At 36.7% G+C, this 12,318-nt stretch overlaps 1 pseudogene across 1 annotated transcript; it reads right to left on the bottom strand.

The window, feature by feature from the left end:
• Nucleotides 1-1,994: 1,994 nt before the first annotated feature.
• LOC143538160 (E3 ubiquitin-protein ligase RKP-like) lies at nucleotides 1,995-11,143 on the bottom strand (annotated as a pseudogene). Its single transcript, XR_013136204.1, has 10 exons — nucleotides 9,637-11,143; nucleotides 8,015-8,842; nucleotides 7,760-7,920; nucleotides 6,168-6,306; nucleotides 6,004-6,087; nucleotides 4,793-5,071; nucleotides 4,397-4,528; nucleotides 4,120-4,316; nucleotides 3,229-3,433; nucleotides 1,995-2,305 (listed from the first exon to the last, which is right to left on the bottom strand). The product of XR_013136204.1 is annotated as an E3 ubiquitin-protein ligase RKP-like (transcript).
• Between the last annotated feature and the right edge of the window lie 1,175 nt (nucleotides 11,144-12,318).

The raw sequence follows: 12,318 nt of genomic DNA, 5'->3' as shown, positions 1-12,318 counted from the left end.
TCGATACCCTTTTTGAACCCGTGAGTTACCAAGAAAGACACAACGAATGGCTCGAGGATCAAGTTTGATGGTTTTTGGACTATGGTCATGAACATAGGCGACACAACCAAATACTTTAGGTGCGAGAGGAAATGGATCATCGTTGGGAAATAGTATAGAAAACGGTGTTTTACCATGAAGAACGGTTGAGGGCATGCGGTTAATCAGATATGTGGCAGTGAGAACGGCATCTCCCCAAAAACGATGAGGAACACGTGATTGGATCATGATTGTGCGAGCAACATCCAATATGTGACGATTTTTGCGTTCGGACACACCATTTTGTTGAGATGTATAAGCACACGATGATTCGTGAATAATGCCGTTGGTTTTTAAGTATGAAGAAAAGTCGGTGGAAAAATATTCTTTAGCATTATCAGATCGTAAAGTTTTAATGGTGGTGTTAAATTGGTTTTGAACATAAGCATTAAATTCTCGAAATATGGAAAATACCTCACTACGAGATTTCAATAAATAAACCCAAGTAGTGCGAGAATAGTCATCAAAATAAAATATTCAAAACCCAACGTAGATTTGATAGGGCAAGGACCCCATACATCAGAATGCAACAGTTCAAAACAAGAACTGACTCGATTGGGCACCCTAGGGGGATAGGGACGCCTGGTATGTTTACCAAGTTGACACGACTCACAATGAAAATTAAAAGACGAAAGTGGTAAATCTGGTCGCATTTGCCTCAGAACTGCTGTAGAGGGATGACCTAACCGACAGTGAGCCTCCCTGACAGCGGAATCACATAAGTTTGCTACAGGATGCGAAAACGGGGATATACGATAGAGACCTCCTGATTCAAAACCAGTACCAATTACCCGATTTGTTCCTAGTTCATGAAAAACGCAGTGAGTTGGGTAAAAGGTCACAGAACAGTTGTTTTGTTTGGTAATCTGACTCACTGAACAAAGACTGGTAGGAAATTTAGGAACAAATAGGATAGAAGACAGTTTTAGGTTTTCCGAGTTACTGATGGATCCTATGCCGAGAACGGGACATGAAGATCCATCGGCAAGACGTACTGGTGCATGGGAAACATTTTGAAGACTAGAAAAAATACCCCGATTCCCAGTCATGTGATGTGTGGCTCCAGAATCAATCACCCATGATAAGTCAAGGCTAGAAGGTTTACCTGAATGTGCCGAGCTGGTTTGAGGATGAGGCAACTGGGAGGTAAGAAACCGTTGAATAAGATCATGCTCCTCTTTAGTAAATGTATACATGTATGTATTTTCGCCCATAGTGATACACGAAACTGAAAATTGACTGTGAACAGTAACAAGTGCGGGTGAAGGGCAGGAACAGATTCCGGCGTAAACAGTTACTCGTCGTGAACAGTTAATCCCGGCAACGAACAGTAATTCCGGCAGCGAACAGTTACTTTCCGGCAGTGAACAGAAATCCCGGCAGTGAACAGTGTTTTCCGGCGTGAACAGTGTTTCCGGCGATGAACAGTACCGGTGAACAGGGATTTCGCGTGAACAGTACTCGTCAGTGAACAGTAGTTTCCCGGCAGTGAACAGTGTTTTCCGGTGTGAACAGTGTTTCCGGCGATGAACAGTACCGGTGAACAGTGCTCGCGTGAACAGCCCTCGGACAGAACAAGGCAGAAGCTTGTTTCAGATCTGAAGGCTGCTGGTGACGGCTGGTTAGAATCAGGTTCGGGTCAGATCGCGGCTAGGGTTTGGATCGAGAGCCGTAGCTCTGATACCATGTAAAGAAGATGGTTGTAGTGAAAGTAATGTTTATTACTTGAAGGTGCGTGAAATACATTAGCCACTACACCTATATATACACAACTAAACCCTAGCTAACAGCCCATAAAAGACCCATGAGCTCTATCTAACCAAATGGGCTAAAACCCTAACTAAATACAATTAACAAGATTAAACCACTAGTATATTCTACGAATTTTCACTTTCTATAAATACCAACTCCTAATTTATCCATTTCTTTTGAATCACTTTTCACTAGCGTTATGAATGACTTTAGTTACGATTGCTTTGCAAAAGAAGCACCTTTCGCAATTGAAGAGATGGCGCTTGATGCAGCCAAAACATGAAACATGTTCGCATGGTTCGAATTTGGCATCTGCTTCACGAGTGTAGCATATGCAACACATGTTATCATCACTTTCGGTTTCTTCTTTGCGGGCCACCCTCTTCCCCAATGTTCTTGAGATAAGATGGCTAGAGAAATCTTCTAGTTGCCTCAGTTTTGCCGGATGAACATCCCCCTTTTTGAAAGTGCCAGCCTGGCAAAGTAATTAAAAAGAAAGTCAGAATAGAATATAACAATCAACAGAAGTATAGAAATAACCGATTTGGGTACCAGGTCAAATAATTTTGCTTCGCAAAACTTATTTGAATTTCTGGCAATACATGAAAACACGCATTAACCAAACACAAATTCGCGGGTTTGGGTTTAGTCTAAATGGGTTCGGGCCAGATTCAGATCAAGCCCGTGAACACGTTTAGCTGAATGGCTCATTTCAGGTTGACCCATTTAACTCGCTTATTCTCATAATTTAAATAGTGTTTTTACAACATAACTTAAATTGATTGCGTATTTATGCCAAAAGTTGGGACAGAGTAATCAGCATCAAGTTTTATAGTTAAAACGTAGTTGTTTTATACACATTTGTATTTATTATTGTGAATTGTAAATTTGTAATTTAGAGCATTAGCATGCATAAAACAGCAAGTTAAACATGCCATGTTCGTGTTAATCCGCAAATACGTGTGTTCTGCTAAGGTTCATGTTCGTATTGTATCCGGGTTCGACTCACCAACCAACGAACATGGTCATTTAACACCCCTTAAAGGTAGAAATTTTGGTGGGCTAATATGGGTTAAACAATTATTGCCAGAATTTTAACTTTCTAAATGCGAAAAGTGTGTCAAAACTCAATGATAATCCAAAATTTTGAAAAAATATATATAAACAAGATTTTATGCATCACAACTCGACTCAATTTTTATAACTAACTTTTATAATGTTAAACCATTAAAGAAGCAAACAACTTTGTATCTTATCCCCTCACAATAACACACAATACCAAACACCTCTTAACTTTTTCAAAAGTTTTAAGTCATAAGTTGCTTAAAAAAAAAAGCAATCCCAAACACCCCCTTATTGTGAGTAGAAAAAATGGGTGAGAAAGTGAAAAATACTAACCCAATTAAATTCTAATAGGTACTGAAAACCAGATATAAGAATATCAGCACAGTCCATGCTTGCAAAAGTCACCAAAATATCGTTCTGCTCTCTAGAGTCTGTTATAAGACTAGCATCCAACAAATTCAAGATGATACCAACTAAAGGCGCCAAAATCATGCCTCTGTTGACTTTTTCTGGAGTTTGACCAGGTCTTCTAAGTGTCCTGTATAACAACAACCCGTTTCCTTTAGTTGACCATTTTGACGTTTAACCATTTGACCCATTGAAGATAAAACATACGAAGCAACACGTTTACAAGAAAATGGGTTAAACTTTTAACACCATTTGAAACTATGAAACACAAAAATTAGACCTGTAAATGGACCAAACGTTCAGTTAACAGTTTGTAAACTGTTCGGCGGGAAGCACGTTTATGTAATAAACAAACAAGTGTGAACAGAAACATTTGTTTATTTAGTTAAACGAACGAACATGAAAACATTTCTCATACGTTCATTTATGTTCTTGAACGTTTGCTCATTTAAATTCGATTATGTTCATTGGTTTACATTTGTTTAAGTTCATTAGTTTATACGTATTATAATTTTTTTAGTCCATTACAATTTAGTCTGGTTTTACCGATTTTTAGGCCAAACAGGTTGATGTTCACGTTTAATTATAATTGATGTTTGTTCACCTATGTCCGTGAACCGTTCGTTTATACTATTAATGAACGAACATAAACGAAAAGGGAACACTTTAATTTTCGTAACGAATGAGCACACACAAGAACAACCCGTTAGCAGGCCCAACTAAAATCTATTATCTAACATCCAAATGGAGACCAAAAGTGAAATAACTTTATTATCTGAAGAAATAAATACAGGTCAACAAATAAAAGAAACTTACAAGTCTGAGAATTCCATGTCAGCAACCGAAGTCAAATGATTGAGAACAAAAACAACCAACACCACTAATCTTTTCAAGTTTGTATCTGCACCCGACAAAAAAGCCTGAGGAATTTCACATGTGCAAAACTCCAGTAATCTTGCTAGATTGCTTGAAAGATCAAATACAATACTGCATTTCCTCTGCTGAAATTCTATCTGTAAAATCAAAAATGAGCATTTATTAAAAAAAATAATAAGAGAGGAAAATTGCACTTAATTGAGAAATATTATCATACCTGGTCTTTTTCTTGCATTTCTCTGACGGAAACTGAGAATTCTGTCATTGCCCAGCTAAGGTTATTAAAAAGACGGTTGAGAAATGCTGAAAATAATTCTTCGTCTTTAAGACAAGCCTTGCGTAACAATTTCTGCCAATAATGAAGCATAGATGTTAGAATCAACATTATTTTATTTTTGTAATGTTTTAGGTATTTTGGTAGTTTTACACCCACTTAACAGACCAAGTTAACGTCCACCATTTACAAGCCAATGCTGCTAGTTTGTGCAAACAGATGGATTAAAGTTACAATATTTAAATAAGTTGCAATATGGCCAAACCACAGGGACTATCCGTGTAACATGCACTTTTTAAGACATCTATAATCTATTACAAAATAATGTAATTACTTCACCTGAAAAACACTAGAAGTAGATGAAGACTTTGCATGCTTTGAAACTCCAAACCCGCAGCCTTTGGATAACCTTATAAGTATATTTGTTACAGGAACCCACGATCTACTATCAAACGCTGATAATAATGATGTTGGCAGACTACTAATTGCTGCTCGGTTGCTCTCAAAAGCAGCCAAAAACTCCTTGTATTGAACCAATGCAGAAACCGATTGCAAAAGTAAATCTTTTAATTCTGCACTTGTTATTCTCGGGTCACTAAAATGGGTAACAAAAGTAACCTGAAGAAACACAAAATCAAAAACATTCATTAATGTAGAATTACAAAGTTATTAAATAAAGATGAGTTAATTACACATAGTCCTTGTGGCTTGACCTGAGTAACACCATTGTGACAATAACCAAACGAACATTAATTATTAGCACACTTCCCTCATGTGTAGGTTTGTAAACAAACTGGGCGTCCAGTGAATCGTTCATTTTTATTCCAACTATTTAATAAACGAGCCAACATGAACACAAACTTTTGTTCATTTAATCAAACATATGAACACACATGCTTTGTTCGTTCATTTGCATTTGTGAACGTTCTTTATGGCCGTCCATATATGTTTGTTTATGCCCGTTTGCGTTTGTTAACTTTTGACTATATTGGATACTTATGTATTAGATTTCAACTGGTGTTCGTTTATGATTGTTTATGTTCATACATACTTGTCCATTAATGTTCACATAGAATGTTAACAAACGAACACGAAGAAGTTCATTTTCTTAACAAACGGAAATGAACAAGAAAATCTGTTCTTTAAGTTGTTCGTGTTCGATTTAAGTTATATGAACAGACATGAACATGCAGACATGAACATGCCCCCGTTCGTGTTCGTTTATAGGCATATATTCACGTGCAAAAGCATGAGAGTATTTCTTTCATTACCCACATATTATTTTCTCTCTGTTGTAAGTAGAATGGAATTAGAGAAGAGGGGGGCAAAATAAACACATATATTCATAATATTTGGATACACACTTTTTGCACGCGTGAGTATTTTTCTGTTGATAACTAGTGTCCGTTTGGCTTAATACCCAATATTGTGACAAAAATAAAAGCATGAAACCTGAACATGCAGCTTTTAAGCATTAGACTCCAAAGGTTTCACTGCAGGGACTATTTATGTATTTAGCTCAATGATAAGTTATAAAAGAGAGAACATACAAATGAATTAAGCCCTTGTTTAATATACATTCCTGCAGGGACAAATGGAGGGTCACTTTTTCTCAACACGTGAAAACAATCAACCTAAAAGGAATATCAAAGTTATGATTTTATAACATTTGTAATCAAGATAAAGAAAAGTAAAAGTGAGGGTTGATGTTTACCAGAGTTTCCAAATAAAACTCGGGAACGTAACTGAAAATCAAATCCATTTTGCTAAGGACCAGAAGCAATTCAACAATCCATATGCATAATGCATACATTCCTCTTTGTTTCCATCTGGCAAAAAGAGAGATACGGTACCTGTAACATAAGCAGTCCAATTAAGTTAAAAGAGTTGCATACTTGTATATGTTATTGTAAGAGAGTAAGAGATGATTTCATATATCTGCTACAAAACTTGGTATGATGCTACATTTACTGAACAAAAAATCATAATATCAAATATACCCATTTTCAAATTTATGACATTTATATCATCCCTTAAAGCTTGCACTAGGATATGCGAGTTTGTAGTGTAAAAGATAGGCTTGTAAACGAAGTGAACTAACATGAACGAGGCATGTTCGCGTTCGCTCGTTTAGCTTTATTATCCGAACAAACAATCGAACATGAACACTTAAATGAACGAGGATTTCTTGTTCGTGTTCTTTCATTAAGAAAGTGAGTGTGTTTGTTTTAGTTTGTTGATAGTATAAATGAACGGCTCGTGAACGTAAACAATCACAAACGAACAAACATGACTGAAACATAGATGGATGAAAATCGAGCCAACACCAGTTAAAAGTAAACGTGAACATCAATCTGTTGCGCCTAAAAAGTTAATAAAACCATGCTTTAAAAAAACGCTTACGAGGCGGCTGCAAAACGAATTTGAGGCGGCGCCTCAGGGGATAGAAATAAACGTACGCCTCTTCATGGCCGAGGCGGAAAAAAACGTCCGAGGCGGAAACAACGGCTAAGGCGTTAAAGAGGCGGGAAACCCAAACTTTTTTGTGTGTTTTAATGTTTTAGACTTTTGGTGTCAGTTTCAAACTTATGTCTTTTATTATGGTTTAGACTTGGTGTGTTTCTCATGACTAGTGAATCTGATGATGAAATTATTTTGGAAAGTTCTTTGTTTGATGTTAAGTATTTTTTTTAATAAGATATATAATTTTTATATTCATTTTTAAATTCCGCCTCGAGCTTACGCCTCGAGAGGCTGTGGGAAAACGCCTCGAGGCGCGATTCCGTACTTTTAAACCTTGAATAAAACCAGACTAAGGATGTGACATTTTAGTTTCATAAAACATGACTAAATTGTAATGGGCTAAATATTTTAAATGCATGTATAAACAAATGCAAAACTAAACGTAAACTAACGAAAATAAATGAACATAAACAAGCATAAATGAAAAAAAAAGACATGTCTTCACGGTCTTTCTTTTAACTAAAGGGTACATTGATCAAATCATAATTTGTATTGACATGGGTGCACATGAAATTAGTACTTTGGATAGATATGTTTGATATATCTTTTTTTGGTGGGTAAATAGATTTTATGCATGTTTTAGGGGTATATATGAAATTGCCCGAATGCAACTTTTTAGGGGCACATATGAAATTTCCCCATAATCAAGATATAAGTTATAATCATATTTTTCAATAGAAATATAGACTTTAATTTTCTGTTCACATTTTACATACTGACCAAAGAAAATTAGAGCTAAGATATTAAATGACTACAAAACTGTATAAATATATAAGCATTTACCAAGCACAATGGCGCACAGAATCAGTAACCTCTTCACGGTAGATAATTCGGGACTCTTTAAACCGCCTTAACTGTTCACCACTACCTCGTTCTCTTATTTCTCTTTCTGTTTCTTCCAGCTGTGCAATTGAATGTGACTGGTGGGTCATGTAAGCAGATGCCTGCAGTAAAAGCAACTCATGTTAAACAAATAAAGCATCTGCATACATAAATAGTCAAAAAAAATAGTATTGAAAATTTACAAACAAATTTGACCTGCTTAAAGTTCGGTGCAAGGCCCAAATGGTACAACAAAATTATAGCATCCAGAAGCTCCTCTACTAATGTTGAAGAAGATGAAGTACTCTCCAATGCTACAACACTCATTTGCTGCACAGGGCGATAACCAAACTCAGAATCGGAATGGTCACTTGTACTAGGTTTATCCGCCATGTCAGCATTCAAATTGCCAGCACTGCACTCAGTTGCCACCTGCGCAGACCTCTCTGGAATGGAATTGCAATGACTCTGAGAAGCTTTAGTTGTATATCTAAACGAATTCTTAGAACTTCTTGAAAAATTAGCATCCAAACTCAAACAACAGCACGGTTTCCGACTCCTGGCGTGACTGATTCTAGATTCTTGGTCCACATCATCAACACAACCTTCCTCCCACCGAACCAGTTCTGATTCCGGGTCCATGTTTACAGGGTGTGAATTAGCTAGATGACTGTAGGACCCACCGAGTCTTGGGATTTCAACTCGGTGAGGGTCGTTTTTGAGAATCAATGGAAGTGGGAAACTTTGTTGACCACCTCTGTGAAGAAACCCAATAGTGGGCCCGCTGGGCCCACTAGTTCGTGAACCGGTCATCCAGCCCGTTGCAGATCCTTCTGATAAGAAATGAAGTATAACTGTGAATAATGAAACAAGAACTGAGTTGCTTGATACGCCAGCCGGTGGTATGTCACGATCTGCTCCCCTATTTCTTAATATGATATTCTGTAAAAACGTTCTAAAGACCGAGCCGGGTAACTGAGTAGGTGTGACAGGTGGAATGAATTGCATCACTAGACAACAAAGTTCCCGATGTTTCTCCTCGATCTGTGAAAGGAGTGCATAACTTATAAATGAACTGAATGAACACGAACAATTAAACGAACAGGGTTTTCTTGTTCTTGTTAGTTCGTTAAGAAAATGAGCATGTTCGTGTTCTTTTATGTTAGTTACGAGTATAAACGAACAGTTCACAAACATAAACGAATGAACATAACTGAAGTTAGATGAACGAACATAACTGATCTAAAACTAATCAGACGTAATCGTGAAGAACAATGTGTTAGCCCTAAAGTGTTATTAAAACAACACTAAGTTGTTACATCCAAAAATTTTAAAAGTATAACATAAAGGACGTAAACTAGCAGACAAACGAAATTTAAATGAACAAACGTAAACTAACGTTCACAAACATAAATGAACAAACGAGACATGTGTTCATGTTTGTTCGTTAAACTACATGAACCAACTTTCTTGTTCATGTTCTTCGTTGACCGTCCCGCCAAAAGCTTCACAAACTGTTCATTATACGTTCAGTACGTTTACAGGCCTATGCATAAGTGCTGGATTCATAAATTGTGAAACTATTTTACCAACTTTCTTGTTCATGTTCTTCGTTGACCGTCCCGCCAAAAGCTTCACAAACTGTTCATTATACGTTCAGTACGTTTACAGGCCTATGCATAAGTGCTGGACTCATAAATTGTGAAACTATTATAAAAAAGAACTTTATTCATTAGCATTTTAAAGCTTGTACTTATATCAAGGGTTTTCTCTTCATCCTCCATTAGTAGAAAACAAAAAATAACAGAAAACACCAAATGGAGAACATTAAACCGAACCTTATCAATTACTTCGGTCAAAGTTCTAGTGGTCAACATCATGCTACTTTCATGACAAATATCTTCACACGAACCAGGCCACCATGCATCAGGTATCATACACTGAAGATCTTCTTTATTTGGACATCTTTGAGTCAAAAACCCTTCAAACAAAATCTCAAAGTCCGGCACCTTCCACCAAACAACCATCAAATCTTCGCGTCTTAAAATGTGACACGCCAATGCAAGATACGGATACGAACCCGTATGCGGACTATCTGTTAACACAATAGATGCAGTCTTACAATAATAAGAAAGTGCAGATAGAAGATGTTCAAACATCATAGTGGACCCCGGGAACGTGAGTAAGACATCAAGAACCTTATCCAAACTTTCATAATCATGAGGTGCTTGATCCTTGAAAACATCCATTAGAAAAGACATAACCGGGCCCCAACTTATGTATTCTACATTCTCCACATTTGCATCAAGAGAAGAGAATAGCTCCATGCAAATCCCATGTGAAACGGGATTATATAACTCGTTAACAGGCATAAACCGTTTTAATCTTCTTAGTTTTTCCATATTCAATAGCTTTGAAAAGCAATGAAGTAAATGAACAGCTAATTGATTATTTGAAGGCGGGATTTGAATTGGGTGAAAGTCTTCAACCGGGTATCTAAACGGGCGGGCCCCGAAGTTTAAATCGCACCGTTCACCTTCAGAGAGCGAAATAGCAGGATAATAACCTAGCCCAGGTACCATTTTCCTTATTCCTTTAAATGCGACACCGAGCGAAACGCCATTTCTATAATATGAAATCACATCAGCTTCTAAATCTATGCAGCATCCAATGACATCACCAATAACCCATGACTGACCATATGGTTGAGCACTAAAGTTCCATTTAAAGCCACGTTTCCCATCAAACGCATATGAATCATCAACATCACCAACACCTGAATGTTCCGTAAACGGGCAGAAAATAGTGGCCCACCCGAGCTGCTGTAAACCAGCGGTTTCTAGGATTACTTCATACATCCATTTACCTTTCCATACGCATGCATTTGCGCGTGCAGAACTGAATACTGTATGGCTTTCAACTAGTGAAGGCGATTTTATTAATAAAAATTCGCCATACACACTTGTTCTTCAAGTTTAACGGTGTAAGGTCTTGAACCGTCAACGGTGGCAGATATTCCTTCTTTTGATGTATCAGTGGTTAATAAGTTCTTGTGATGGTTTAAGTAATCGTTCTTTATAATAGAACAGATTACATTAGCATCAATTTGGCATGTCAGTGGATTGATTATTTTGAATGGAAGGTCAAATATGTTTTCAAGAGTTCTTTCAAGTGACTGTTCACCAAAATCACTACAATACGAGATAAGACGGTTTTTCTGACTACTTTCTTTCCTATCTTCACCATTTAATATCAGGGCTAAACCAGAAGCAAGCCGGTTTATGTGTTGGCTGTCATCAGCCATGAATGACAAAGTTTCAAAAGCTTAGAAGACAAATCTTCAAATTTCACCCTGAAAATTACAGAACAGTAATCAGCAAACAGAATACACGAATGAATGCAAATGCTTAGGTGAACCAAACGCCCGGCGGAAGTTCATTTATGTTCGTTCAATAAATGTATGCACATGACCAAGAAATTCCATTCGATTAACTAAATGAATGTCGTGTTCATTCAATTGCGTTCGTGAACATTCAATAATGCGTTCATTTACATCCATTTATTTCGTTAATGTTTGTTCACTAGAGGTTTTTTATATTTTGTAACGGCTTTTCACGTCTTATCATATAGATTTAAGCAAAACTATTAACAATAAAACAAATAATTATCATATAATTAATTTATATGTAAATGAACATACGAATATAAATGTTAAAATAAAAATCAACACAGAGTCAGTAGCCAAACCAAACCGTTAACACGGTGGTATAAAACAGTGTTTGTTTGTGTCAGTTCACGGAACAAAACTTTGTTCACCATTAGCCTGTCCAATAATATAATAGCTTAACAAACAGCAAGACTATAAATAAAAGTAAACAAATAAATAAGAAAGTAACAAATCGGTAATGATAAATTGGGGGAAAATGAAATCCAGTGGTAGAATATCACAAACGCATTACTCGGCAAATCAATACACTTACGGATCATTGACGACCGTACCAAACACGTATCCAGTTAATTAATCGTATCGCTTGCAGCACATAAAACTGAAGAATCGAAAATCAGAGACAGCGATATTGATTGATTGAAAATGATAGAAATTAGGGTTTGGAATTTGGGAAGTGAAGGAGACTCAAACAAAACAAAGGAACTGCATTGCAGCTAGTGAAATTGAAATAGAATTAGGATTGTTTACCGGCACGTGGCGGTTGTGTTTACCGAGATCTGGCGGCGGCTTCGTCCATTGAGTACCCTTCCCCAAGTCTGTCCCTATAAATATAATAATAATTACAATTTTGATTTTGGAAACACGTGTTTCTTACGGCACCTGTTTCTTTCCTTTTTTAACGAAAATAAAAAGGGGGAAATTCCCAAAATAGGTATTTATAAAAACAAAATTCTAGTTTTAGTTATGATTTTCAAATAATTTCAAAGATAGGTATTATAAACTAGTCGTGACGAGTACATTATTTTAGTACACGAGTAGTTTGCAGATCCAATCAAAACAAGCCATGTGGCCA

Source organism: Bidens hawaiensis, unplaced genomic scaffold, assembly GCF_021521415.1.
Source record: "Bidens hawaiensis isolate Kalapana, Puna unplaced genomic scaffold, B.hawaiensis_p1.1 tig00011475_1, whole genome shotgun sequence".
NCBI classification, from domain to species: domain Eukaryota; kingdom Viridiplantae; phylum Streptophyta; class Magnoliopsida; order Asterales; family Asteraceae; genus Bidens; species Bidens hawaiensis.
This window is presented reverse-complemented; position numbering and strand designations above follow the sequence as displayed.